General features: G+C 40.3%; 1 protein-coding gene across 6 annotated transcripts in view; it reads right to left on the bottom strand.

The window, feature by feature from the left end:
- The window catches only part of RASGRP3 (RAS guanyl releasing protein 3), a 129820-nt gene that overhangs the window by 48373 nt on the left and 57737 nt on the right, over positions 1-23710 (bottom strand). The window contains exon 2 of one of the 6 annotated variants that reach the window (XM_017534868.2): positions 4768-4791. The exons of the other annotated variants lie outside the window; for them this stretch is intronic. The gene's annotated coding sequence lies outside the window, so the exon portion shown is untranslated. The remainder of the gene's footprint in view (positions 1-4767; positions 4792-23710) is intronic. 6 annotated transcript variants of the gene reach the window in all.

Raw genomic sequence — 23710 nt, 5'->3', positions numbered from 1 at the left:
TGCAGGATTTATAAGGTGAAATATTATAACTAGTAAGTATTCAACAAATACTTTTGAAATGATGTTGGCCATATTAGAACTTTCAAAGATTGTCTTGTCTATCACATTATCTCTATTCCAAGACAAAAAAATCTTGAAGATCCTTCCCTGCTAATAGCAGTCAGTATCTTTATACATAAATGACCCTATCTATCTATCTATCTATCTATATCTTTACATTAATACGACCTCCATATGGAGACAAAGAGGTTTCCCTAAATGACTAATGCTTTGTGAAAACAAGTGGTAATTGTTACAAACTTTGAAGTCTTAAAGATTAATGCCAAAGATGTCAGCATTCATCATTCTGGAAATATGCAAACTTAATTTCCCTGTATCACCACAGACATGAGATTTTTTTTTTAAGTGCCTGATATACCATAGGAGAATTAAGATCGAGTTTAGTAAATGAAATAATAAAAACTCTGAAAGATAATTAATTTATTTGACAAATACTTACTGAGGATGTACGAGACACCAGACACTGAACAGAATACTAGAGTGGCTGGTAGAAGGGATTGGTGTTGGGGAATCGAGGGATAAATGGATAAGCAAGACAGACACAATCCTTGCCTTTACACTCTAGTAAAGAATTAAAGGAACAATTACAATAGAATAGCCTATTGGACCACAGAGCAGATAGGGAGGGGCACTAATTTAATCTAGGAGCCTGAGGAGTTTTAGGTTGGCAAAGAAGATGGTAATTACGAGAAATCGAAAAGACATTTAGAATGACCAAAGTATTATGGCAAGAGATCAAACTAGAAAGTCAGTAGTAGCTCATGACAGTAGTGTAAGCTTTAGTAAGGAGCATATACTTTATCCAAAGGGCAGTGGGAAGCCATTGTTTGAAAGAAGAGTGGCATGATCATTATCTGGATGTTTCCTTTTTTTTTCTTTTGAGATGGTCTCACTCTGTTGCCCAGGTTGGAGTGCAGTGGCGTAAAATCTTGGCCCACTGCAACCTCCACATCCCAGGTTCAAGTGATTCTCCTGCCTCAGCCTCCCAAGTAGCTGGGATTACAAGCATGCAACACCAAGCCTGGCTAATTTTTGCATTTTTAGAAGAGATGGAGGTTTCCTTGTGTTGTGGCCGGGCTGGTCTCGAACTGTTGACCTCAAGTGATCTGCCCTCCTCAGCCTCCCAAAGTACTAATATTACAGTCATAAGCCACTGTGCCTGGCCCATATCTGGATTTTAAAAGATTCTTCCAGCTGCAGAATGGAGAAGAGACTGTAGTAAAGACCTACAGTGAGGATGGGGAAACCAGTTAGTAATTGATTAAAATCATTCAGGCAAGAGATAATGGTTGTCTAAACCAGCATGTGTCCATGGAGATGGGAAAGAAGAGGCTGGTTGCAGAATTTCTTTTGAAAATACATTCAGAAAGATTTACTGATCCATTGGCTATGGGAAATGACCAGAAATTAAGGATAATTCCTAGATTTGTAGCTAGATATTTGGTTGGGTCATGGGGCCACTCCCCTGCGAATGAGAAATTGAGAGTGGAGGGAAGGAGAAGCAAGTTTGTGGGAGGAAAATGATGAGTTCACTTTGGCGGTACTGAGTTATAGATGCTTAAGACTCCAAGGCGAAATTTTGTTTTAAATTATTTCCTTTGATCATATGAAGGGGAACTGTTGAGTTAACTTCTAGATATCTATTACAGACTTCTGAGTTAAGACCTGAGCTTCTTTAAGTGCTAAGAATTAGCAGGGAAAAAGAATTGGAGGAAGGGGCAGGAGAGTGAGACGTTAATTCATGTAACATGGTCCCTGGGAGGACAAGAGTAAGGGATCCATGTACAGGTGGAGGGAATGACTTTGGATAAAGACGACGACCACTTCTTTCAATGCAATAGCAGGAGAGACCCCAAAAAAGGGCATAAATATAGGTAAATTTGTCATTTTTATGGAAGGAAGTCAAGGAAGTTTCTGTCTGGCAACTTTCATTTACTCTAAAAAGGAGACATGGTCATCTGCCAAAAGGTATGATGGATACAGTTCTGAGGCTTATCAAGGAGAAAATGTACAAAAGCTGTTGTGAAAATCAAAGAAAGGAACCAGAATTATCAGGATTATTTCTGTCAAGAGTAGAATGCTGATAATCCAATTCTTCTGGGGTTTTAATTTTTTTATTTTTATTTTTTTGAGAGGAAGTTTAGTGTTCCTTGTTCTTTGGGCTATTGTATAACTCACCATGTCATGTTTCTAAAATTATTTCAGATAACTTCTGGAACAATGTATATGGGAACTCTCCCCTGCATTGAAGGAGCAACTCTGAGTTTCTATTGTTATGGTCTAGTCACACTTTCCATATGTGTGAGCCTCAAAACTAAAACAAGGCTGGCCTTTGTTAGGTAGTGTCCTCACCACAGCACAGATCCCAAATCCCATTTCACCTAGCTTTGCTTGGTGAAGCGGATGTTAAGATACCATTGGAAATGAAATAATAAGAGAAACAGGCAGGGTACGGTGGCTCATGCCTCTAATCCCAACACTTTGGGAGGGCGAGGTGACTGGATCACTTGAGGTCAGGAGTTCGAGACCAGCCTGGCCAACGTAGTAAAACCCTGTCCCAAATAAAAATATAAAAACTAGCCAGGCATGGTGGTGCATGCCTGTAATCTCAGCTGCTTGGGAGGCTGAGGCAGGAGAATCACCCGAACCTGGGAGGTGGAGGTTGCAGGGAGTCAACATTCCGCCACTGCACCCCAGCCTGGACAACAGAAAGAAAATCATTTCTTTTCCGTCCTTTGACTTGATTCAAAATATTTTATTCTTGCAACTCCCACCTAAGCTACCTTTCTTATGATCCCCACCTTCCCCATCAGGCTTTCTGCATCTCTGTCCTGCCATTCATATTCTCCAGTGCTCTCATTATCTGAGTCTCACTTTGTCACCCAGGCTGAAGTGCAGTGGCGTGATCTTGGCTCACTTCAACCTCCGCCCCCCAGTTTCAAACAACTCTGCTACCTCAGCCTTTAGAGTAGCTGGGATTACAGGCGTGAACCACCGTGCCCAGCTAATTTTTGTATTTTTAGTAGAGATGGGGTTTCACCATGTTGTCCAAGCTGGTCCTGAACACCTGACCTCAAGTGATCTGCCCACCTTGGCCTCCCAAAGTACTGGGATTACAGACATGAGCCACTGTGCCCAGCCTCAGTTTACTCTTTATATTTGAAATTCTTTGGTTATTTCTGTGTTGGTCTTCTTTCTGTTTAAATTTTCCTTCTCATTCCTTTTAAGTTCACTCCTCTGTTCCTTGAATTTCTCTTTCTACTTTAGTTTCTTCAATCAGGTGTTCTTCCCAGTGTGCTCCATGAAAGTCATACTATCATCACTGTCAAACTTGTTTCTATCACAAACCTGCTGGGATAGTACAAATATAAGAAATGGGCCCGGTGCTTACAGCAAAATTCATTCATCGTAAATGGACCACAACTGATGACATGAGGACTAAAGTCCCCCATATTTATGGATGGTGAAGCAATATCTCCAAAGGTATTTAACAATGACAGTAGGAATGAGCTGGGGTTAATGCTGTAATTTTCAACTCTAAAGTATTTTTTTGTCATTCTTGGATTGGATGTGTTTATTTAATATAGTAATAGGATTTTCCTGGGTTTAAAATTTTTTTTTATTTTATCCTGAAAAGAGATTTCACTAATGGGGAATTAATAATCAACACTGTGCTGTATTTTAGAAAATGAAGTAATAACAGCATCTACAAATACCATTTATTGGTGGCAATGTAATGTGACAGATATAACACTGGAAAAATTATCTATATTATCTTTAAATCTTATAACACTCCCATAACCAACTCTTATTAACTCCATTTCATGGATAAGGAAATGGAGGCCTAGAGAGGTTAAATTACTTGTCCAGTACCATGTTACTAGCTAAGTTGCAAAGCCAAGTCCAATTTCAAAAATTTATGTTTTTCTACTACCAACAAAAATTTTAGCTGCTGTTAAGGCCGGCCTATTAGAACAATTTCTAGACATTGTGTAGAACAAAGGTTTACTATTCCCTGTGTTTGGCTCATAAGCATTCTGTCACTGGCCCTATTGTCTGAAAATGAATAACCTTTGCTATTACGCAAGCTTGGCAACTCAGAGAATCACTGGTACCAAGTACTGAACAGAAGTCAATAACCAGCTCAGAGCTCATCTCACAAGGGCTCATTGCATTTTCTGGTAACAAGTAATAACGTTTAACTGCATTTTATTTATGTTTTCTTGGTTACTGGTATTTAATATTGGCAACCAATCTAACATATTTACAGCTATCTGACATATGAATGAAAAATCAGAATCTTGGAGAAGCTTTAGTAATAAATACCACAAAATTCCAAAGTCCCACCAAAGGGGTATTTTCCTAGCATTTGGCTGCAGCTGAACATAGAAGGGAAATGACATATATACATTGTAGACACCTGCAGCTGGATGGCTTCCAGATGGACACATTCAACCACATTGCAGTGCTAAGACCAATATAGCAATTCGAGTGTTCACTTTCTAAATAATATCCCAAAGTAAAATCTGAAATCAGGAAACTTGAGCCTCAAAATTTAAAATTTTAAACATTGGAAAAATTATTTTTTTAAAGGTCAGTATTTTCTTCTCCTGAAAATGCCAATAGTATATTCCTAAGAATCCTGTCTGTGGTCCTAATACTCTGGAAGTACCTGATCTCAAATTACCTGAAATAAAGTCACATTACCTTAATCCTTTGTTGTTCCATTTACTTCAGAGTGGATTTGATGATCATCATAATGGTGGTGGTGGTGGTGAGGATGATGATGATGATATGGAGGAGGAGGAAGAGAAGGAATCATTTAGGTACTGTTCATGTTGGTCACTGTGTTGAGGTTTTTCCCCAGCAAACTCTGGGAGGCTAGGCTCCTCCCAGCAATCCAGCAATAAATAAAATTCAGCTAAATCTTGCTTGTTACTTAATTGTTACCAAAAAATGTAATGAGGTCTTGTGAGATGAGCTCTGAGCTGGTTATTGACTTCTGTTTAGTACTTGGTGCCAATACCAACGTGCTCTGCCTCATGCGCCTGCCATGAACAAGAAGGCATTTTTAACAACTGCATAAATAAAATTCTTAGGGATCTTCCACTGGATCCAGAAGACAATCTCCAAGGATAGAATCTACACAAAGGAGCCTCCAAGGGAATGAAGACATTACATGGAAAGAAAAAGCAAGAGAATGTGAACAGAAGGCATAGCTTGGACTACAAAATATCTCCTAAACTGCCATCACTCTAGGCTGGAAGTGGAAGTTGACTGTCGCTAAAAACAAGGGGAAAGGATTTTAAAACATGAATTCTAAGTTGCTACACAGGAATGCAGCCAGAAGCACTAACATAATGAAAGGTTGCCTTTAAATGGACCCCCAGGTTATCGGAGAAAGGCATCAGTTTGGTTGGGGCACAAAAGCCAACATTTATTGTCTATTAAGCATTAAACACAACACTATAGGCTAAGACGTAGAGAGCCCATTCTCAAGAGCACATAATCCCATACAGGGGATATATTATAAATCAGTCATTATAAACCAATGAGTCCACGAAGTCTGGTGACAGAGACAGATGCCCAGGGCATTGTGGGAGCACAAAAATGAGACCAAATTCCACTCAAGGAGATCCAGAAAGCCTTCTCAACAGGAAACAGACTAAGCTTTATGGGTCACAAAATTACAGTAGAAAATACAGGCTAAGTTTAATAGTGTCAGACAGTGAGGTGGTTGGAAATACCTGAACATGACTCCAGAATTAGGCATAGGATAGACATATGCAATTTGTTATCATGTGAAAAATGAATAAGAACACATGTGAGACAACAATATTTAGGTTAAAAGCTGATGACAGAGGGGCTGGACAAAGTGGCTCACGCCTGTAATTCCCAGCACTTTGGGAGGCCGCATCAGGCAGATCACCTGAGATCAGGAGTTCGAGACCAGCCTGACCAACATGAAAAAACCCTGTCTCTACTAAAAATACAAAATTAGCCAGGCATGGCGGCACATTCCTGTAGTCCCAGCTACTCAGGAGGCTGAGGCAGGAGAATCGCTTGAACCCAGGAGGCAGAGGTTGCAGTGAGCCAAGATTGCACCATTGCACTCCAGTCTAGGTAACAAGAGCAAAACTCCATCTTAAAATAAATAAATAAATAAATAAATAAATAAATAAAGCAAGCAAGCAAGCTAACCAGAGAAAATGATTGGGGTCAGGTAGGTACACATTGAGTTCTGAACCATCTGTGGATTTTTTTCAAAGGCACAAATAAAAGAAAGCATTACAAAAAGCATAGGGGTTGCACAATGCTGCTTTCTTTTTATTAATTTTCTTATCCAGTTTCACTATTGACAGTGATAAGCTTTAATAGATAGATTTCCTTTACCATTTAGACACTAACTTTGTATACACAGATACTGAAGATGTAATATGAATTTCTCTTTTCTAAGAGAAACTGTACTATGTTATCTAAGTGAAAACATTTTGCTCCTATTTAGAAACCCATGGGTTTACACTACTCTTTTATGGGACAGTAACGTCTCAGTTTGAAATTACTTCTGAAATCAGGGATTTGGAACTAGACTTTTTATTGGAACCAATTAACAGTAAAGTACAGGAACCAAAAAAACAGTATGTTTAAAATTATTTCTGTGCTCTCAAATAAAGTTATACAGCTTGAAGCCCATAATTAGAAGGCTCCACTTCATGACTTTGTCATTCCCTTTTATTTCAGATGTTTTTCCTGCAGCAAATGGTTCTCCTTTTCCCTAAAAGAAAAACAAATCTTAGGAGGCAACGTTATCTGTCTTCCTCCCATCTAAGACATCAACTAATTTCACCTTACTTCTGAAAAGAAATCACAGTCCATACCTACAGGAAAAAAATATATATATAAGAGGCTAAAAAAATTATGTAATATCTTAGGTCCCTTGAACTTCTCTAAGGCTCACTTTCATCATCTCTGACATGGGATAAATACTGCTATACTGCCTTCCTCAACAGAACAAAAAAAATTCATTTCAAAAATGTTTTAAGAGCATAAATCACAATGAGAAAACAGGAAATCCTAAAATTGCTAAATGTTCCCAACTAAATTTGTGAAGTGGTTATTTGAAATGCAGAATACATATTTCTATTGAACAATATTATAAATGGATTAATAACAGATTTACGTATGAGAAATAGCCTGTCAAAATGCTAAAAGAGAACTTTGGGTGTTCTTAAGAATTTTAGAGCTTGATAGACTAGTTCATTAGCATGCCAGATTAACTTTCAGAAATGGCGCAACTCCTAGAAAGTTGGGTTTTTGATGGGTATTTTGGACTCATTAGTGGATCTAGAGCAACAGAGAATGAGAAAAAAAGAGGGAGAAGCAGCTAGCTTTCATAAAGTAAAGGTTAAAGAGTTAGAGGGAAAAGGGGCCTGCTGGCTCACACCTATAATCCCAGCACTTTGGGAGACCAAGGCAGGTGGATCACCTGAGGTCAGGAGTTCGAGAACAGCCTGACCAACATGGTAAAACCCCATCTCTACTAAAAATACAAAAAAAAAAAATATAGCTGAATGTGGTTGCATGTGCTGATAATCCCAGCTACTCAGGAGGCTGAGGCAAGAGAATCACTTAAACCCAAGAGGCGGAGGTTGCAGTGAGCAGTGAGCCAAGATGGTGCCACTGCCTCCAGCCTGGGTCGCAAGAGAACAGAGGGAGACTCTGTCTTAAAAAAAAAAAAAAAAAAAAAGAGAAAGAGTTAGAGGAGACCAAGGAATGAGAACAAGGATGTTGTTGGTAGGTTATAAAAGGAGGAATTAATCAACTGTAATTTACTAAGGTGTGAGCAAATTAAGACAAATGAAGGGAAGTCCAGAGTGAACTAATTTCCTTTGACCTGCAATATGAAGGTATCCGCATCCCCCACACCTAGAAACAGCACCTTGTCTTTCTTCTCTCTTCACCAGCTTCTTGATGTAACTGCCTAGAGTCCCTGCGTCTTATCACGTCTCCTTCCTCTAGCTTGTAATTCCCCTTGAATTTCCTTTACGTAAGTAAGTAAACATGAGGTGTCTTCTGGCCAAAACCAAACACTAACAAACAACATTTAGCAACCCTCTAACGGCCATCTCTCTCATCCCTCACAGTCAAACAGAATTTGCTGGTTCTATTTGGTCCTCTCTTCAGACCACCAAAATCAAGCTCTATCTAACTCCCCCTCCACTTCTTGCCCCATACTCCATTCAAACTACTCTGGCAAAAGTCATTACACCTGCTAAGCTCTCTTCATTCTCTTCTTCTGCTAAGGCTTAGCCATACTGTAGTACTTCTTGACCACACCCTCCCTTAAATTCTTGTTTTGGCTGGTTTTCCTGGCAACATCTCTTCCCTGGTTTTTCTTCTATGCCTCTAATCATATCTTCTCAGTCTCATCTGCAGACTCCTCTCCTACTGCTGGCCCTCCAAACTGCCAATGGTTATCACGTCTCCACACTGAACTCATCCACAGAAGTGGCTTCAACTACTACCTCTATACTGATGACTCCAAACCAAAGAGAGACCAGTGACATGCAAACTGCCGAGAAAGAGAGTAGGATTTGGAGACAGGCGGACTCGGGATTGTATCCTAGCTCTTCTACTTGCCAGCAGGTGACTTTGGGCAAGTTCTGCTTAACTTTTGGGTAAGTTTTCATATCTCACCCTCATCCATTGCTAGTGGGAATGTAAAATGGTACAGTCACTTTGGAAATGAGCTAGGCAGCTCCTCAAAAACTTAGACTGACCATATGATCTAGCAGATTCATTCCTAGGTACATACCCAAGAGAACTGAAAAATGTTCATAGCAGTATTATTCATAATTTCCCCAAAGTGAAAGCAACACAAATATCAATTAATAAATGGATTAACACAATGAAGTATCTCCATACAATGGAATATTATTTAATGATAAAAAGGAACAAGGTACTGATACATACTGCAGTATAGATGAACCTTGAAAACATTATGGTAAGTGAAAGCAGCCAGACACAGAAGGCCACATACTGTACAACTTCATTTATAGAAAACATTCAGAATAGGCAAATCTATAGCAACAGGAAGTAGGTTAGTGGTTGCCAGGCATTGAGGTAAGGCAGGTATGGGGAGTGACTACAGTGGGTTCACCACTTTTTTTTTTTTTTTTTTTTGATAAAATTGCTCTGGAATTTGATAGTGTTAGTTGTTGAACTTTGTGAATACACTAAATACCATTGAACTATGCATTTTATTTATTTATTTATTTGAGACAGAGTCTTGCTCTGTCACCAGGTTGAAGTGCAGTGGTGTGATTTAGGCTCACTACAACCTCCACCTCCCGGGTTCAAGCAATTCTCCTGCCTCAGCCTCCCAAGTAGTTGGGATTATAGGTACACACCACTATACCCAGCTAATTTTTGTGTTTTTAGTAGAGACAAGTTTTTGCCATGTTGCCAGGCTGTTCTTGAACTCCTGACCTCAGGTGATCCACCCACCTTGGCCTCCCAAAGTGCTAGGATTACAGGTGTGAGCCACCATGCCCAGCCTGAACTGTGCACTTTAAAGGGGTAGGTTCTAATGGTATATAAACCATGTCTCAATGAAATAGTTTTAATTAAAGAATATGTAGGAATATAAAATGGTGCAGTCACTTTGGAAATGAATTAGGCAGAATATAAAAGACATAGGGAATATGTCTTTCTCACTTTAACCTGCTGTATCTCCTATATTTCCTTCCTTGGTCTATGGCTCAACCTGCCTCAGAGTATTTCATGCCAGAAACTTGGGACTCACCCTAGATTTCCTAGCACCCTCCTTTGCTATCCCTCACGCCCAAGTCTGATCACCTGCCTCCCAGTTGCTTCTTCTCTTTGCCCACTGCCCTTCACCTCCACCGCCTTTCCTGGATCCAGGCTGTTGTCCTCTTTCCCCTGCCCCACTGCAGTGGCTCACTTCTCAGACTTCTAGATTGATTCTCAGTTCCCGTTTCTCTCTCCTCTCCCCTGGGGCCGAACCAATCTTTCCAAATTAACAGATTGATCGCAGAACTCCTCTCTCCAAAATTCTTCCACAGTTCCCCGTTGTCCTGCACGCATAGAAAGTCCTTTCCATGGCATGGATAGCCTGCTCCTCGCATTCCCTCATTCCTCTTTACTCCAGTGTGTGTGGTCCGCTGTAAAAGGGAACTCTGGTTTCATAGACCCCGTGCTTTGCACACATTGTTTATTTTTTTTGAATGTCTTTCATTTCTTAATACTTCTGCTTGGCAATCCCCTACTCACTTTTCCAGAATTTTCCTCCTCTCCCCCCACCCTTCCAGGTGGATTTTGGCACTCAGCATACTGACTTCCTTTAGCTTTGTAAAATGTATGTTACTGAATGGTTCTGTTGGTCTCTCCACTGGTTTAAGAACAAAACCGTATTTTTTCAGCTCCTAGCCCAGAAGTATGCCCGATATCTTTTGTGTGTGTGTGTGTGTGTTTTCTTTTGAGATGGAGTCTCACTCTGTTGCCCAGGCTAGAGTGCAGTGGTGTGATCCTGGCTTGCTGCAACCTCTGCCTCCTGGGTTCAAACGATTCTCCTGCCTCAGACTCTGGAGTAGCTGGGACTACAGGTGCACACCACCTCTCCTGGCTAATATTTTGTATTTTTAGTAGAGATGGGGTTTCATCATGTTAGCCAGGAAGGTCTCAATCTCCTGACCATGCCCAGCCTGCCTGATGTCTTTATATGACTACCATTCTCTGCTATCATATTCTTCTGACATGGTCTCTAAACTTCAAATTGGTTTCTTCTTTAATTTTCTTCTCTAATCTTATCCTCTCTCTCTCTTTTTTTTTTTTTTTTTTTTTTTTTTTTTTTTTTTTTTTTTTTTTTTTTTTTTTTTTTTTTTTTTTTTTGGATTTGATATCTTAATGCAGCTGTAATTCTCTGAGCATAGCTCAAGACATAGGTGATTTGACCCAAATCAGTCGATCAGTTGACCCTTATAAGTGATTTGGGTCAAATCATTTATGTAAATAGTTCAGATTTTTTTAAATGCCAAGATTTCGCTACTTAATTAACATTGTGCATTGAGACATCCAAAGCTGAGGGGTGGGTTGGTTGGTTTGTTTGTTTATTTAGAGATAGTGTCTCACTCCATTGCCCAGGCTGGAGTGCAGTGGCATGATCTCAGCTCACTGCACCCTCCATCTCCTAGGTTCAAGCAATTCTCCCACACCTTTCAGAATAGTTGGGACCACACATGTGCACCACCACACCCAGCTAATTTTTGTATTTTTGGTAGAGATGGAGTTTCATTATGTTGCTCAGACTAGTCTCGAACTCCTGAGCTCAGGCGATCTGCCCATCTAGGCCTCCAAAAGTGCTGAGATTGAGCCACTATGTCTGGCCAAAAACTAGGGTTTTAATTACTATATAGAGTGAGGATTAGGTGTCTGGACAAGGCCAGGGAGATAGGTGGCTCACCTTAGGGAGGGACTCACTGTCCAGGATGGGACTAGGACCAGGGATGGGATGAATCTTAGGAGAGGAACAGAGGTCAGAAATGGGAGGGGGCTGGGGATGAGTCTAACCTTATTCTTGTCTTGATGTTTCTCTTTTGATTATTGAATAATTTTATTCCTTTAATATTAACAGGCCCATAATGGAATTTCAAGTTGTGTTTCCCAATTTTTAGTATTATAGATTATTCAAGAGGATAAAATTACAGTGAATACTTCTCCAGTCACTTTCTCGTCTGTTGAATAAACACTTAATTCTATGCCAGACACTATGATTAACATCGTGGCAGAGGTACAAGTACATGTCAGGCACAGATTGTGATCTCGGAAGCTTGAGGATCTTGGGGAGGACACACATGGACAGAAGTTACGACACGAGGCATCATGAAAGAGTTGAGAGGTAAAAGCAAGGTGACTCATAGAACCGAGCTATGTCTAGCCGCACAAGCAGGGATGCACTGGTCAGAAAGAAGGAGGAGAACACTTCACACAGAGAAAATGGCACTGAAGAAGGCAGGGAGGCGTAGAACAGCAGGAACGCTCACAGCATGGTGAGGTCTTAAAGTTGGGATCAAAGTATGTATTTGTTCATTCTTTCACTCAAAAACATTTTGAAGGGGAGGGAGGGACTATCATGTTCTGTACATCATAACTAAAGATTCTGTGAAAGCCATGTGACATAACCCAACATAGCACTTTCTTGTGGACCTTACACATTTTACTCATTCTTTTAAAAAAAAAAATTTTTTTTTTAAATGAATGAGAGGTTCTTATGTTGCCCAGGTTGGCCTTGAACACATAGCCTAGCCTCCTCAAGTGCCAGGACAACTGGCCTGAGCCACCGTGGCTCCTATTTTACTCATTCTTTAATGAATTCTTTTCTGAGTACAGTGGTTAAAAGCCTGGACTCTAGAGCCAGACCATTGGGATCAAATTCAACTCTTAAACTTTCTAACTGTGTTGTTTGGGGCAAGTTAATTTACTGTGTGTCTGTATCTTTATATATATGATAGAATAATAATAATGTCTATGTTGTAGGGTTGTTATGAGAACTAAATGAGTTAATTATGGGGAAAGGGCTTATTGACTGGCACATGGTACATCCTCAATGAGTGTTAGCTGCTGTTACTATTTTCTTGGTAAGGGGCCAAAAAGTGCCCTCTACCTAGGGATGCAATGATTTCTATTCTGTCACTCCTCTCAAATTCATAAGCCACATATATTTTACCTACATATACCCATTTTGCAAAGAAAGGAAGGAAAGAGAAGGAGAGAGGAAAGAAGGGTTGGAGAAAGGAAGGGGGGAAAGGCAGTGTAGTACAGAGATTTATGTCATGAAATTAGAACTAGTTTAAATCTCATTTCTACTATGACTTAGTCCATACTTTCGTAAGTGAAAATTCTATAATGTTCCTTACTCTGTATTATTCATTATTTTGGTAGGTTAAAGACTACCTATCTCTGGGCATACCACCCAAACCATTCGATAATATCTTTATTGATCAATTACAATCTAATTTTAAGAAGTATTTATTAAGCACACACAAGAAGTACTCAAGGGAATACAAAGACGCATATCTCCCCAGAAAGAGGTTAAAGAACGGGAGATTTCAGTAGATACATTTAGAAATGTCAGTAATATCTCAAGTGTACCAATGGATCTTGAATGGAATCCAAGTCTGGACATTGCATTTATTCTTCTGTGGAATGAAAATAAATGCATGTCAGGTTATTAATGTCCCTAAAACCATTTTAAGGAGTGGATATTATTCAAAAACATTTCCACCAAAACTTTTGCTAACAGATCTACTAGTCATAATAAGGATAGCAAAGAGTTGAAATAGTAAGTGAAACCAAGCTGGGGCTAAAATGAAAGAGAGAACCTCATCAGCTTCTGTGGTCATTTGTGGGGATTTCACAAGTCTGCAAGTTCACAGTTTTAGACCCTTGTGAATCTTTATCTCACCACAATATCTCATTTCTAGCGGCTTCTTCTCAAACTTTGTTTCTGATTTCTAGTTCATGAAACAGAGCATGTATGTATTTATTTAATTATCTTAGCACCCTTTAACTATTATTCATGCAAAACTTGAAAGTATTCATCAAGCATTTAGGTAAAAAGATACTTCTATACTACTAAATGCAACACAAATTATTATTAAAACAGAAAAAATAGAAATTAAAATTTATAAATCTCAGGTTAACTTATTACTGTATACTTGAATTGGGAGAAAAAGACAAAAAGGTACCATTGAAAAAAATCAATGAGTAGGAAAAGAATGCTGAAATGTCTAAAGCTGTATCTACACTTGAAATGTCAAGAAATACTGAAGACCCAAAACGTATTGCTTTTATGCAACTAAAGCAATGTGATGGGAGTACAGGTTTGTTTTTCATTTGTTTTGTTTTTGAGGCAGGGTCTGACTCTCTCATCCAGGCTGGAGTGAAGTGGTACAATCTTGGCTCACTGTAACATCCGCCTCCTGGATTCAAGTGATTCTCCCATCTCGGTCTCCTGAGTAGCTGGGACTATACGCGTGGGCCACCACACATTGCTAGTTTTTGTATTTCTTGGTAGAGACAGGGTTTCACTATGTTGGCCAGGTTGTTCTCGAACTCCTGACCTCAAGTGATCCACCCACCCATCAGCCTCCCACGGTACTCAGATTACAGGTGGGAGCCACTGTGCCCGGCCCAAACATTTATTTTTTGACAACTAGAAAATTCTATATGTCATCTACATATATCCAAATCCCCATATCTTTGTTATAACAAAGGGCCTATCTGAATCATTCTAATGAAGTCTTTATTAAGGGCCATATTCACAGCAAGATGACTACAGATGCCATAAGCCTGACATCAGCAATAGCTTATGTCAATGTCCTTGTGGATCCTAAAATAAAATCATGCATTCCATATTAACCCAAGAACTCTGGCTGTGATGCTATAGGAATGAAATCAAGAGCACAATTCCTATTTACACACTATAAACTGTTCTCAAATGCCTTTCTTTTTAAATGTTTTTCTCTTTATATGATAAAGCCTGTTTAAAGACTTACAAATAATGAACCAAGAGTCTTTGTCTTTTCTACAAATCGAAGATGGTGCAAGCTAGTAAGTTCTACTTCACTCAGCATCTACAGCTTATAAACAGATTTAGCTCCTAGATGAATATTTTTTTTTTAGGTTCACACAGGATTGGCTCTAACAAAGTTTCAAAAATTTTGAATTAATTGTGAAAATTTACAAATCTGAACTTTTACTTAAAAAATCCAGTTTTCTAGATTCTTGTGGAAAAATCAGTTCGCTAATTTTAGGGCTGCATTCCCATGAAGCGACACTTGGATGGAGCTGAGAAGCAACTGACTGACTCTCAGCTCCCCAAAGCCTTTACTACCTTCTGCTGTCTCCCCAAATTGAGACCAAGTGACATTACCATTTACCATCCCACTATGTGCCTTTTCTCTTTTAGTAGGTTTAAGAGGAAAGTGAACTATCACTTGTTCCAAACAGAGAAAGAATTGTTTTCTTTTTTTAAGGGACAAGGTTTCATTATGTTTTCCAGACTGGTCTCAAACTCCTGGGCTCAAGCAATCCTTCTGCCTCAGCCTCCCAAAGTGCTGGGATTATGAACATGAGGCACCATGCCTTGTCCAGAATTTTTCTTCTTTCTAATTCATTTCACTCATTACATCATTACAATATCTTCGTGGTCCTGTAAACAAGGGGTCCTCAAGCCTTGGGCCATGGCTTGGTCCATGGCCTGTTAGGAACTAGGTTGCACAGCAGAAGGTGCATGCAGGTGAGGGAACATTACTGCCTGAGCTCCCCCTCCTGTCAGATGACCTGCGGCATTAGACTCTCATAGGACCACAAACCCTATCGTGAACTACGCATACGATGGATGTAAGTTGCATGCTCCTTATGAAAATCTAATTACTGCCTGAGGATCTGAGGTGTAACAGTTTCACCCCAAAATCATCTCCCCAACCCCCAGACCCTGCCCTGTCTGTGGAAAAATAGTCTTCCACGAAACCTGTCCCTTGTGCCAAAAAGGTTAGGGATTGCAAGGCCCTACCTCAGACTCATTGGGCTACCTACTAACCCCACATATGCAAAATCTAAGGAGGACCTTTCAATGTGCAGATCCTCGGAATGTTACTGTTGTGGACTGGACCAAGGGAGAATGACAAGACAGTCACTTTTCTTACTTAAGCCTCTGACATACGTTTACTCAAAACATAATTTCAAATTGCAAGACAAATTTCACCTCTTGCCTGAGCAAGAAAGTACATTTGGAGATTTCTACAGCATTTGTCAAGCTTGGTTAGTCTAACACGTTATTATTTATTTCCACTTATAATATCATTTAAATGTCTAGATCGTCTCCAAGTTTTAGAGTTTCCTCAGATTTCTGGTTTATTCTTTATATTAATAAAAAAAGTTCTCATAATCAACAAAATAGGTAGCCATTAATGATTTCTGAAGCGCATGGGACTGGGTGCCAATGCCCCCTCAATACCTTACTTTGTAAAGATTTAGAGAAACTAGAATGTACACTGGGCTACCTGAAAAAAAAAAAAAGTGTACCTATTCATGTTTAGAGGCAAACATTTTCAGATTCCACACACTATAGCGAGTATATAATTTCACTCTCTTCCACTTCCTCTCTAGGTTGTTTTGGATTTGTTGATTACAACTAGTCACAGCTTACTTTTCCATGTCAGAGTCAAGTAAATCAGAGATATTTATCACTAGACCCTTCAAGATAATCTCCTTTAGGATCATTTCTAGCCCTTAGAATGGGTCACTTATATAATTAGTGACTTTATAAGTTGAACTGGTATTCTACCTTTGTTGTTGTTTATTACTCTAAAAAGAAAAACCAGAAGCCAGGGAAGGGTTATTATAACTGGTCAGTGCAGCTGTGAGCCTTGGTCTTTAAGCACCTGGTTTCATCAACTTGGTCATTCACGTCTTCTGACAGTGTTTTTAATCTCCTCAGAGAAAACTATAGCTCCAGTAGAGAAAGATGTTGTACTAGTAGGTGACATATTTCCACTTTTCAACGGGATGTTTTACTTAGTTGCGGGTTTAACTACCTCATTCTATAAAGCAGAGCCCCAAGGCCAAAATGACAAGGTGATTTGCCTAAGTGCAAATGGTGAGTTAGTGGAGGAAAGGAAAATATTTCATCATAGTGAGCTTCTATAGAATCCAGACTCATACCAGGGTCTCTGGGACATAAAAAGTATACAAGGCAGTAGGTTGATTTTGAACTAATGCACTTGCTTTAAAAACATCTAGGTTTTCTGACATGAAGTCACCCTTTGGCCATTTTGATTTGGAGAAATGAAGCAGCTATATGTTATCATCAGTCATGGAATTTCTGCTCACTGGTCTGATTTCAAGGGAATCTATTTTTTCTTTAATTTTGTAAAGATTATTCCAATCTGGCCATCTCGCCTTGTCAACACACTTTTTTTTTCAGCAGTCTGGTTTAAAATGGTAGCAGGGATTTCAATAAAAAGCTATAATCCCTGGCTGTTGGGTGCTGCACATCCGAGCCAGGTCTGGATGTCTGTGAGATGGGTGAAGGTGAGTTGATGGAAGTGAGCTTGAGAAGGCAGAGTCTGGGAACTCTAAATGGGTCTTGGCACAAACCATTGGTTCCCTGGCTCCAACACTTGGGTCCTGACACCGTGTCACATTGAATCCCAGATTTTGCTGGTGATTTTTAGCCACTCAAACCTTGGCTTCTCTTTTTAACTCTTCCAGAAAAGACTTTCAAGCACTCCTCTGCCCAGCCCAAACTCACTCTGATAGCACCACTAAGGACTCTGCCCCTGCTCTCCCAGGTATCAGACTAGCTAGCCTGCATACCGCAGCTCCTATTGTCCTTATTCCCAAATTCTACCCACATCAGAAAATGGCAGCTTTCTCAAAAGGGGAAAGGATGGGGTAAGTGGATTTGTCTGGAAAATATACTTCCCACATTGCCAGTTGTTTGTTTGGGGCTCAGGTGGCTCCAGTATTAACTATGGGGAGATACTTCTCTACTTTACAAAATGGGATGATTGTGTCTAGGAGGATACATGCCTCTTATTAAACGCTTGAAAGAAAATTCAAAGAGGCCCCTTGCTTCTGGTAGACAGCCTTCCCAGTGAAATGAACTCCTAAAGAAGAGGTACACACTCGGCATGAAGCACATCATCCTTCTGGGTGACCTTCATACTTCACTCCGTCTCTGGGGACTCATGAAGACCGGGGCAGGGCGAGCCAGGTGTGGTACAACTGGCTGATCTGCTTCCGTGCTCCAAGGCTCCTATACACCTCCCCAGAACATTTGCTCACTAGAACGTTCCCCTCCTCATCCTGGTCCCTCCATGGATCAGTAAGCATAAGCATAGCTACCTTACGGGCCAGGGCAGCTTCCACGGTAAGAGGCCTGTCTTTGCCCAAGCTGCTATAACAAAACACCATAGACTGGATGGCTTAAACAACAGAAATTGATTTCTCACAGCTCTGGAGGCTGAGAAGAAGTCCCTGGTGAGGACTCTCTTTCTGGCCTGCAGATGGCCACCTTCTTCCTGTGGTGATTTGGCTAAGTGCAAATGGTGAGTTACACCACCTTCATCTTTCTTCTACCTTCTCTCTCTCACATGGAAGAGAGAGAGAAGTCTAATATCCCTTCCTCTTATAAGGACACCAGCCCTATCAGAGATTAGAGCCCCACTCTTTGACCTTGTTTAACTGTAATTACCTCCTTACAGGCTCTATTTCCAAACACAGTCGCATTAGGGGGTTAAAGCTTCAACATATTAATGTTGTGGGTACAACATTCTGTCCACAGCTAGGCCGTCAACCAAGGATTGGAGATCTATATAACCCTGACATCATACGCAGAATTTCCTGTATTTGTGCCTGTGGGCTTCTTTCTAGGGTAAAGGCCCATAGCTTTCCTTGGGGACTTGAAGGGGGTGTGTAATAAAAGTTTCATGACCTCCACTCAAACACACAAAGGCCAATTGCCCCAGAGGATTTCTGAAGAAGACAAAGGGAAATCGATATTCCTGAGGTTCTACCACTCAATGTCATGTTTTATTACCTTAAAGTAAACGGACTTGCCCAATGCAAAAGGGGAGAAAAAAAATCACTTCACTTCCTGATTCTCACCATCAGCTGTTTGGAGTCACAAAAATTTAAGACACTGAAATTTTAATCTCCTCCCAAGATTCCATGAGCAACCTCAGACTGAGCATTCAACTCTGAAAATAGAAGGTTTTCTCTTTTGCCGAAGTACCTATGACCCTGTCGAAGTCTAGATCTATTACTCCTTACTCCTGCCCATGAAGCTGCTTCCTTCTCCACTTTGTTCACCTGTTAGCCTTCAGCACCTTGGCCAGGTGCCAGAAAGTCTGTTGTGCTCTAGCCTAGGCCTCAGCCAGGGGCTACCGTGCTGTGCTGTCCACCAGCCTCACCCGGCACCTCTCAGTGCAGATGGCTGCAAGGCTGCACAGACAATTATATATTCTAGCCACATCACAGAAAGACTATCCAATTGTAGCCTTTCAAATAAGACTTATAACAATGAGGACTGATGATATTTTGTTGGCTCACAAACCACAAGAGTTCAGGTACAAGTACAATGCAGTCCTCAGACTAAGGAAATTGCCAATACATGCAATCTCTACACCATCTTGTGTGCGATTTTGTATGTAGTAAATGTCTTTCTCCACAAAATATTAAAAAACTATTATCTGTGTCTTTTAAAATGATTTGGCAAATGATAGCATTATTTCTATGTTATAAATAAATCAGAATAAAAAAGATTATGTATGAATACATTTCCAATTGATTGCTCAATCTATCCATCAACCAATAAGCAGTTACTAAATAGAATCTTGTTTCTTTTTTATTTCTGGATGACGCTCAAGTGTGGTTTTTTTTTTTTTTTTTTTTTGAGATGGACACCCAGGCTCAAGTGCAGTAAAGCGATCTCAGCTCACTGCAACCTCTGCCTCCCAGGTTCAAATGATTCTCCTGTCTCAGCCTCCCAAATAGCTGGGAATATGGGCATGCACCACCATATGCCCATCTAATTTTTGTATTTTTACTAGAGACAAGGTTTCCGCATGTTGGCCAGGCTGGTCTCAAACTCCTGGTCTCAGGCAATCCACCTGCCTCGGCCTCCCAAAGTGCTGGGATTACAGGCATGAATCATCCTGCCTAGCCTAAGTGTTATCTTTTAATCTAATAAAAGTGTAACTCTGACAGCAAAAGCAGCTAACTCTTACCTTGTCACAGAAAAAAATGTGTCTGTTTTAGGTCCAGTATCCAAATAGTTCTTTACTTACTCAACAAATATGACTCTACCTTCCAGACATTATGCCAGGGTCTGGGTATCCAGGAGTGAACTAAACAGGCCAGGTGAGAGACTCCTATGTGTAGATCTCTAGTTGCAGTTATGTACACAAATTGGAGCTCCAAGGAAACATCTGGGATTTTATCACCAGGTGAGCAATGGTTCAGATCGCTCATAAGGAAAGTATATAGAGGCAGGACAGGAGGACCCATTTCTAAACCTTGGGCTTTCCTACATCTAGAGGTCAGAGAAAGGAGGAGGAGGAGCAAAGCATCTTGAGGAGCTACTGTCAGAGAGAAAGAAGGAAAACTTAAAAGCATGCTGTGCCATGAGGCCAGGAATAGAATGAAGGCTGAGGCTGTCAATCACGTTGAATACTACTGAGAAGTTAAATAAGAAGAGAAAGGGAAACTATATGCTTTATAAAAATTTAACACAAGGAGGTCACTGGTGACCTTGACAAAGCTAGTTTCACGGAACTGTGGGCAGAGGCTAGGCTGGTGTGAGTGCAAGAGTAAATGAGAGGTAAAGGAACAAAGATAACGTGTGTAGAATACGAGCTTAACAAGTTCGTTTAGAATTGCAGTGAAGAGAAATTGGCAGAGGTTGTGGCAAGCAAAGGATATTTTTTAAGGTGAAAGTTACTGAAGCACACATATGCACTGATGAGGATAATCTAGTAGGGGAAGCTGGAAACTCCGAAGGAAGAGAAGATAACCAAAGGGAAGCAGATGGGTTCCAGTTATAATATGAAAGAAGGAAGAAGAACGTGGTTATGAACATGGATAATAGTTATACGTAGTAAGGGGAACATGAAAAAGAATCACATATATCAGAGACATACAGTCATCAGATTGACAGCAAGAGTATATCAAATCAGCCTGCTCTGATGCCCTCAGTTCTCTTTCCTGAGTTTTTGAAGATGAAAAAAGCTAGAAGCAGAGAAATTTACAACCTAAAGATCCTTTGTTCTGTTCTAATCAACAATGTGTTAGCTGGGAGCAGTGGCTCACACCTGTAATCCCAGCACTTTGGGAGGCTGAGGCAGGAGGACTGCTTGAGCTCACGAGTTCAAGACCAGTCTGGCCAACATGGTGAAATTCCCTTCTCTACAAAAGATGCAAAAACTAGCCAGGTGGGTGGTGCCTGCATGTAGCCCCAACTACTCGGGAGACGGAGGTTGCAGTAAGCAGAGATTGCACCACTGCACTCCAGCCTGGGCAATAGAGCCAGACCTTGGGGAAAAAAAAACAAAAACAAAAAACAAATCCCAGCAACAACGACGTATCCCTCATTGCTTTGAATATTTTCCCGCTAAGTATCAGTATCCTTGCCTGCCAACATTTGATCTTTTGGACACCAAAGAGTCCTGTCAGCCCGTGTTGGGAACTACCCAACTTGTCTTTGTATTCTGAAGGATTGGCTGTTTGACGTCTCATTTCCACTCTGATGCCAAAGCAGCAGTATTTCTGCAAGTGTATTAAGCCATCGCCACTTACTGCTTAGCAGCAGACAAGCAAAAATGTTGCATGTAACTCATCTAAAGTGTCTTTGAAGGTATGTTAGAGTGAGATTTTTAATTGTTTCACATAGATCAGAATTTCTCAATGTTGGTACTATGGACATTTTTGGTTGGATAATTCATTGTTAATGCAGGGCTGTCGTGAGCATTTTAGGATATTTAGCAGAATCCTTGGTCTCTACCTACTAGATGCCAGTAATACTCTACCACTCCCAGTGAGCCTACCAAAAATAACCCCCGACATTGCCAAATGTCTTTCGGAAGGCAAAATTACTCTCAGTTGAGAACCACTGATACAGACTGATGCCATAACATCAAAATGGAAACCAAAAAAAGCAATCAAACCCCTAAAATCTTTTCTAGTATCAGAATGTCAGTTTCTTGTGTAGGCAAATGCCTGGCCATTTGACCGAGTTTTTCAGTTTCCAAATGAATACTCAATATCTTCAACAAAAAAACAAGCCGGGCGCGGTGGCTCAAGCCTGTAATCCCAGCACTTTGGGAGGCCGAGGCGGGTGGATCACGAGGTCAAGAGATCGAGACCATCCTGGTCAACATGGTGAAACCCCGTCTCTACTAAAACTACAAAAAATTAGCTGGGCATGGTGGCGTGTGCCTGTAATCCCAGCTACTCAGGAGGCTGAGGCAGGAGAATTGCCTGAACCCAGGAGGCGGAGGTTGCGGTGAGCCGAGATCGCGCCATTGCACTCCAGCCTGGGTAACAAGAGTGAAACTCTGTCTCAAAAACAAAACAAAACAAAACAAAACAAAACAAAAAAACAGTTGAATGAACATGTCTTTTAGACATCATCTCAACCTGATTTTTAATTCTTGAACCAATCAGCAAGATTTAACATGTCAGAATTTGACATAATGGAGAACATTTTAAAGGTTTCTAGGTCCAAACTTATTCCCCACCTGACTAACTGGCGGATTTTGGCCTTTGTTTTATTCCTGTATTAATCATTTTCAGTTTTATTTTTGCTTGTCATAAGCTGCTTTAATCCTCTTCTGGAGGAAATCAGAGGGTAAATATGAACACAGGCATTTTTTTTTCCATTGTGTATAAAGAGTTCTTTTTGTGTGTGTGTGTGAGAGCATTTTCCTCTCTTCCTACTGCCCAGCTACCTGGTCCCATTGAGCCTTGAGCAACCTCATAATGACTTGACGTAGAAGGCTTTACCTTTTTACTAGTAAGTCATCTTCTGTGTTGCATTATTACTATTCAGAGTTGTTAGAGGTAAGGAGTGATGCTCAGTGAGAAACTATCAGATGTCATTTGTCCTAGAACCAGCTCTGTCAGTTACTGGCAAAAAGCTTACATTTCTAGGTGTCAGTCTCTTCATATTCAAATTCAATTAACATTCACTGAGAGGAACGTGGCTCTGCCAGGACGATACTTGATAGTTCCTCCAGGCTATCTGTAGTAGGGTGCGGCTGCTCTGGATGGCAACAACTTTTGAGAATCAAGAGGTTCTCAGTTTTTTGCTTTCATAAATAATCGAGTAAGAATCAGCCATGAATTGTGTTAATCCTTCTTGAATCATAGCTTTTCCCTTTGAGAAAATAAATGTATAAGTTTAATCTCTCTTGTGTAAAATATCAATTCTGCAATAACGAGTATTGAACTCTAGTTGGTAATATGCATGATAAAATGTTTACAAATGAAATGTACTGCTGTCTGCAACTAATTTTTTTTCTTTTTTTAATTTTAGAGATAGGGTCTTGCTGTGTCACCCAGGCTGGAGTGCAGTGTTGTGATCATAGCTCACTGTAACCTTGAACTTCTGGGCTCAGGTGATCTTCTGGCCTCAGCTTCCCAGTAGCTGAGACTACAGACACACACTACCACTCCTGACTTTTTTTTTTTTTTTTTTTTTGGGCAGAGATGGGGTTTTGCTATATTGTCCAGGATGGTCTCAAACTCCTTGCCTCAAGATATCCTCCCACCTTGGCCTCCGAAAGCACTGGGATTACAGGCGTGGGCCACCATGCTTGGTATTGCAATGGATTTTGAAAAAGAAAAAATAAGATAGACCAATGGACAGATAAATGGATAGATGTGTTAAAAAGCAAATGTAGTACATTTTTAACTGTTGAATTTAATTGGTGGCATATGGGTATTAACTGTAAAATTCTTTCAAATTTTTGGTTTGAGCATTGTCATCATAAAATGGGAGGGTGGAATTCCTCACATTATTCTTAATTTATCTCTTTCAAAAATCTAGTGGTTTGGGATTTGGTGA

Source organism: Cebus imitator, unplaced genomic scaffold, assembly GCF_001604975.1.
Source record: "Cebus imitator isolate Cc_AM_T3 unplaced genomic scaffold, Cebus_imitator-1.0 Scaffold88, whole genome shotgun sequence".
Taxonomy (NCBI): Eukaryota; Metazoa; Chordata; class Mammalia; order Primates; family Cebidae; genus Cebus; species Cebus imitator.
This window is presented reverse-complemented; position numbering and strand designations above follow the sequence as displayed.